The 7,021-nt window shown below is 35.6% G+C and overlaps 1 long non-coding RNA gene across 2 annotated transcripts; it reads right to left on the reverse strand.

Annotated features, from left to right (window-relative positions):
* Positions 1 to 630: 630 nt before the first annotated feature.
* On the reverse strand, positions 631 to 4,141 carry LOC109219086. 2 transcript variants are annotated; one of them, XR_002066886.1, is made up of 3 exons: positions 3,847 to 4,141; positions 3,473 to 3,607; positions 631 to 860 (listed from the first exon to the last, which is right to left on the reverse strand). It is a non-coding gene; the product is annotated as an uncharacterized LOC109219086 (long non-coding RNA). The 2 variants fall into 2 exon arrangements; XR_002066887.1 differs by lacking the exon at positions 631 to 860 and adding an exon at positions 2,087 to 2,231.
* Between the last annotated feature and the right edge of the window lie 2,880 nt (positions 4,142 to 7,021).

Genomic DNA, 7,021 nt, shown 5'->3' on the forward strand with positions numbered 1-7,021 from the left:
GTAGTAATATCACCTCTTCTTTTCAGTTATAGTGGAACTTTTCAAATGAATGGCAGAGATTAAATTAGTTGTTCTAAGTAAAATAAGAAAAATTAACAAAAGGTAAACAGAGAATAATGAGGCTATATTAAACCCATCGCAATTTGCATGTTCCTCGCTTCTGATAACGTTTTAACTAATCGTTGCGGCACATGTTTTTAGTGAGACAAACTTCAGAGATGCTCTCACCATATGTACCTCAAATCACATGTGGTAGAGAGGCTTTGATCTCGTCCGGGACACTCAAATTGATTGGCATATGAGCCCTTCCCTGTTGATCCTAGACTTACACTTTCGGTATTCCGCTCCTCCATCGTGCTCTTCAAACAAACTATGGATAAATTTTGATGTTATCTATTCTCTCTGTTAAAAAAAAAGGAGCAAGGAAATAAACAGTAGCTCTGTTTCTATTTGGTCTGGTTAGTTAAATGCATCGAAAGTTGGACACCTCGTAGAAGGAAGAAAATTTATTCGAGCCAAAAATCGGATAAGATTTATTGTCGTATCTTTCAGCAGCAACTAATTACGTTAGTTACAGTACCATTTTGCTTTACTAGGTAGTAAAATATAAATGTACAAGCCAAATAATTATATGAAGTAACAATCATCAGAAGCACTTTATCAATGTATACTTCCTTTTCATCAAAGAAATCCATCTTTACAACTTAAACCTTATAGGGTAACACATGGCATTAGACCCAAAGGTTCCATTTGATTTCCTTGTCCTTCATGTTGTATACATATGTTACGCCGGGCTTTTTTTTTATTTTTCCTTTCCTACTCTAATCAGCTAAAACTGCTCCACTTCTGCTCTTGGTTTCCTGCAAACAAATAAATACACGATTGATGGACAAGACTATTAAAAGCCCCCTTATATGTAATACTAGTAAACTTGTCGCGTTTCGCGCGATTGCGAAAGATTTCATTATATTTATAAAATGAACTTTTTCCAATATTCAAATAATAAAATTGGTTATATACACTTAATTGTTTACCTTCTCATTCTCTTACACAATCTCCGATTTCATAATGTGAAGAGGTAAGATAAAGGAACTAATTACATCTATTTATTTTCTTTGCATGAAGTGTTTCCAATTTTGTTGTTTGGCACAAATGCAACAGAAATAAAAGATATAAATTTTCTAATCTTTGTCTAATTTTAATGTAATATAACAAATTGAGGTGATCATCACAGCTCTATAGTCTATGTATCCTTCATTACTTATTTCTTGCTCGTTGTTCGAAAATAATTTCTGGTTCTTCCTTTTCTTCCTTTTTATCTCTTCATTCCAACTCCTCCTTATCTATTACTTGTTCACCAAAATTTGAAGCCACGTTCTAAACTATTCTTATATAAGGAAAATCATGTTCACCCTAACACGACTAAGTTTGTTCATACAATGCATCTAAGGAGGTACATCCTGGCAGTAAGTGCAAATCTTAATCTGCTATTTAATGTGATTAACATTTCACGTATCCGACAAAAAAAAAAAAAAAAGCGACAAAGATAAAGAGATTTCATCTTCTTCTCCAGGCTATGTATCGCTAATGATTATTCAGTACACGCCTCATTTTCTTACATCGCATCTTTTACCAGAAAAGATAACTATGTATCCCACCTAAGGTATTTGTTGATAAATTGTGAACCTGTATTTAATTTGAGTAAGCACAATTTAAAACATACAACAAAAATAGACCTTCCACATATAAGTTTAATAGTCTGTAAGGTGCCTAACTGCCCGTTAATTGGAGAAACCAAAATACATGCTTGGGACGGTATTAACGACTAATAACGAACAATGAAAATTGAAAACGCTAGCTTAGTAAAATAAAGGTATAGGCATTAATCCCTATATTTAGTTTAAACTTTTTTTTCGACCAAGGAAGTGAAATTTTTCAATAGAAATGCACAGAATGTCCTAGATGACTAAAAAGTAAGGAAAGACATGGAGAAAAAAGGGAATAAGAACATAATACTCACATTTGCTAATCTCGACCCTCTCTCTAGGAGCATTACCCAAAAGCAAATATAAAGAAAATTAAGAAAAAATCACAATTACCTGTCGATTAACAAAACAAAAGGAAATATAAACGCAAACTATAAAAATAGTCATACTCTGAATGACCAACAATGATTTTATACATGTCAAAATTATTTTGTCTTTTCCAATTGAACATGTTGAATCATGGATCTGAAAGAAAAATAAAGAAAATTAAAAATCACAAAAATTTAGTCCAATAAGCACAAAGTAACGAATGAACAATACCTTCTGATTAACAACAGGAAAAAGAAAAATAGGCACACTATATGAATATTCCTACTCTTACGCTCAGTTTGGATCATTGTTCCCCGTCGTTTTATAATGTATTGTATTGTATTGTATTGTATCGTATCATTTTATGAATATAACGTTTGGATAGATTGTATTGTTTGTTATTGTTAAATAATATTTTGCTGTTTGATTTTACTGTATCGTATTGTACTGTAACTTATAAGTTTACTAAAATACCTTCAACTGTTTAAATATTAAATTTATCAAAAAATATGCATAAAAATAATTTCTAAAAACAAAACAGAAGAAGGCAAACCACCTTAAGAAAGCAGAACAAAGGAGCGAGACAGAAGAAGACAAAACAAAGGAGCACAACTAATTAGAATTAAGTTAAAAGCAAATTAGGAGAAAAATAAAAGAGAAGGCGGCCATTAACATTGGCGGCAAAAGTTTTGGAAAAATACAAAGTAGGTTATAGGTTGGAGATTTGGAGTAATAAAGGGTAAAATAGAATTGTGGAGTAATAAGTTAGGCATAATTGGAAAGAATATTAGGAAACAATCCCACCATACCAAATCGGTTGTTTCAAAAAAGGGGAATTTTCATTGTTCCGGAACAATAGATTTAACAATACGATACAACCAATTTTAATGAAACAATCAAAACAAACATTGTTTTGGAATAACAATACAATACAATACATCTGGTAACAACCATCCAAACAAGCAAAATGACTAAAGCCACTACAATTTTGAAAGGGTTAAACCTATTGTAGAGATTAAAAGGCACGACTCTTGGAAGAGGAAGAGAGAGGCTAATTAAAAAGATTAAAAGACATGACTGTTGATGTTTTTCTTTTCAAGTACATAAATGGAAAAATGAGGAAATGGGCATAATTCACATAAATTTATATAAATGAAATACAAACTTATTGATTAGCCAACTAAATCATAAGGAATAACACCTCCTCTTGTCCTTTGAACACAAATTTAAAACAACTGGAATAAGCAAAACTGACATTTAAATAAGTAACAAAAAATATATTATATATTTGTAAGTCAAGAATCATGCCTTTTATCTGGAATAAGCAAAATTGCTACGGAAATAAGTAACACAAAATATTATATAATTGTAAATATTATTCAGAATTAAGAACTTACGGTAAAACCTAAAGATGAACTCGGAGCGGCAAAATTGAAGTTCACCTTGATGTAAGCAAATTCTTTGTTGATAGTTCAGCATTAGAGTGTATGAGGGATAATGAACTTTTTCTAGCCAATTCGCATACTATATATCTGTGACCAAGCAAACAATTAGCATAGATGAAAAATGACAATCGTTTGTACTCACTGCAATCTTTTTATTAACTGATGCAAGAGAAAATAAACAACCCAAACTCAGCATATATAATAATGTAATGTAAATGCAATTTCTTTGTCAACAACAACAAAGTTTCAAATTAGCTAGAACTACCACCTAAAAAACGTGATCATGCTTTGCAATTTTTTAATCACCTTTTGGTCAAGAAACTTACTGAAAAAAATGTAACTATAAGATCTCTTAAAACAAAATCCACAATTTAGAGATTTATCAGATTTTTTATCTTGACAACCAAGCAAACAGGGAAAGCACAAATCGTCCCTTTCATAGTGCGGCCTTCTGCAGTAAAATAGACTCAACGAAGATGAAAAGGCGTAACTTTTTTTTTTTGGCAATGGAAAAGCCGTAACTCATTAAGTTAAAGAACAGAAGAAGAGGAAAAGGCGTACTGAAGAACGAAAGAAGAGGAAAAGGCACAAGGGTAATTAAGACTATTTATTGGACGTGACTTTTCCGGTTTTTTTATTAGCACATTGAAAGGAATATATGGGAAAAACTGGCAAAAATTCGAAAAAAAGGATAAGGAGGTTTGCTTGTTCAAGAGATTGCCACATCATCTTGCCTAAGTCCCTCAATTATATATATATATATATATATATATATAGATGTGAACCCCAAAGTATTGTGAATTATTAGAAGCAATATTATTGTTAGCTTATCTTATTCCTATTTAAATGTCTCTTTACTTTTTAATATTTTTATACTAGTGTTTGGTTCACTAACTGTTTTTGTTTTTGTTCGTATAACTAATGTTAATTATAATAATAGTATGCCATCTACAATAAGTATATTATGTATATATATATATATATATATATAAGTTATACCACATATATTTCCTATATATAATAATATATATAATATATATTAATATATACTTATACTTTGACCTCAATTATTGTACTTTGTAAAAAATAAAATCTGCTGTATAAAATTGTGACGACCCAAAGGGTCATCACCTGTATTCCTACTCCCTCTGTACTTCTGAAGCCCTGGAAACCTCATTTGGGTTGCCTCGAGTTGTGTGCGCAGTCCGGGCGCGTAGCCGAAAAGTTTAAATATGAAATTTGTGAGAAAAATTGTTAAAATCTTGGTATTTAATTGATTAAGTTTTGACTTCGGTCAACGTTTTGGGAAAACGGACCCGGACCCGTGATTTGACGGTCCCGGAGGGTCCGTAGGAAAATATGGGACTTGGGTGTATGCCTGGAATCAAATTCCGAGGTCCCAAGCCCGAGAAATGAATTTTTGTGTGAAATTGTTTCTGAAAATAATTAAGGAAATTGGAAATGAAATTTGATTAAAAGACTGTGGTATCGGGCTCGTATTTTGGTTCCGACGCCCGGTACAAGTCTTATATACGGCTTAAGTACTTTCTGTAAAGTTTGGTTGAATTTGGACGTCGTTTGACGTGTTTTGGACTAAAAAAAAACTCTAAACTTGATGTTTTATGAAAATTGGAAGGAAATCCTGGGTCTTGAGGCCTAATTTGATGATTATGATGTTGTTTGGGCGATTTGATCGCACGGATGAGTCCGTAAGATATTTTTTAGTTTATATGTATGTTCGGTTTGGAGCCCCGAGGGTCTCGGGTGAGTTTTGAGTAGGTCCGGGAGGTCTTAGGCTAGAAATATCAGATGGTTGCAGGTTCAGGGAGTTGCAGGCCCCCAGCGCCCCGCGGTCGATTCCGCGCAGTCCGCGCTGGAAGCCGCGCGGCCGCGGTGCATTCCTGCGCGGTCCGTCTGGCTAGGTTCAGAGGGCCAGTGGTTCAAGTCGACCAGCGTGGCCGCGTGACTAATCAGCGCGGTCCGCGCTGGGAGATTCAGAGAGGGGTTTGGTCCATTCCTCAGCGCGGCCGCGTGCAAAATCAGTTCGCGGTCTGCGCTGGGTGGGTTAGAGAGTGTGAATTCTAGCTCCTCAGCGCGGCCGCGGTGCACTTTGTCGCGGTCCGCGCTGAGTCTTCAGAAGGGTATATAAAGTCGGGATTTTCAGTCATTTTTCACTTTTTCAAAACCCAAAACATAAGAGGCGATTTTCCAAACGATTCTACTTCTTCAAAACGATTGGTAAGTGATTTCTAACTGATTTTCTTTACTCCTTAACATCCTTAAACATAATTTCAACTTCAAAACAAAGATTTTAATGGGAAAATTGGGAATTTAGGGTAGAACCTAGGTTTTCTAAAATTTGGGGGTTTTGGACCTCAATTCGAGGTCCGATTCCAAAATAACTTACATATTTGATTTCATGGGGGAATGGGTAAACGGGTTTTGGTTCGAACCTCGGGTTTTGACCATGTGGGCCCGGAGGCATTTTTGACCTTTTGGGGTAAATTGATGAAAAAGCTATAATTAGTCATTGGGTTTGATTTGTCTAGCACTTATTGATAACATGAAGTCCTTATTGCATAGATTTGGTTGAGTTGGAGCCGAACTCGAGAGGGAAAGCGATTGTGGAGGATTGTATTGGCCGTGGAAGTTGAGGTAAGTGTTTGGTTTAACCATAGCTTGAGGGAATAGGAGTCGAGTCTTGTTTGCTAATTGCTAAATGATTGAGTACGATGTATAGGCATGGTGACGAGTTCCTATACATTGGGGTCTAGCATGACCGTGAGTCCTTATATGCGGGTTGCTTGGATATTGTTATGCCTTCCATGTCATTGATGGCTTCTATACGTGGTAAACACCTTGTGAAAGATATTGTGATTGTAGAAAATCGTGGAGCATTGGCTCGGTCTGAAATACAAATGGTGAGAGCATATGAAATGAGAAATGCCTTGGAGCTTGTCACGAGTGCTAATGAGAACTAGGATATGAAAATGAAAGAAAAAGAGAACTATCGATTTACTCTTGCATGGTTGTTATCGGTTGTTTGTGTACCCTTGTTGGAATTTCCTTCCAATTACTTGTTCACTCCTTTGCCCTTTATTTGTGACTGTTGCTTGGGCAAGGTTGAGAGGTATACATTACGGATCGGGTTGCGCGCCGAAACAATGTTATATGAGGATCGGGTTGCACGCGCGCAACAGTGATAATTATGGATCAGGTTGCACGCCGCAACAGTGATAATAATGGATCGGTTTGCACGCCGCAACAGTGATAATTGTGGATTGGGTTGCACGCCACAACAGTGATAATTGTGGATCGGGTTGCACGCCACAACAGTGATAATTGTGGATCGGGTTGCACGCGGCAACAGTGATAATTGTGGATCGGGTTACACGCCGCAACAGTGATAAATTGTGGATCGGTTGCAGGCCCCAACAGTGTTGAAATGTATTAGGGTCGGGTTGGGCGCCGCAACAGTTATTGATACAAATGTGTTTAGTG

Source organism: Nicotiana attenuata, unplaced genomic scaffold (genome assembly GCF_001879085.1).
Source record: "Nicotiana attenuata strain UT unplaced genomic scaffold, NIATTr2, whole genome shotgun sequence".
Classification (NCBI taxonomy): Eukaryota; Viridiplantae; Streptophyta; class Magnoliopsida; order Solanales; family Solanaceae; genus Nicotiana; species Nicotiana attenuata.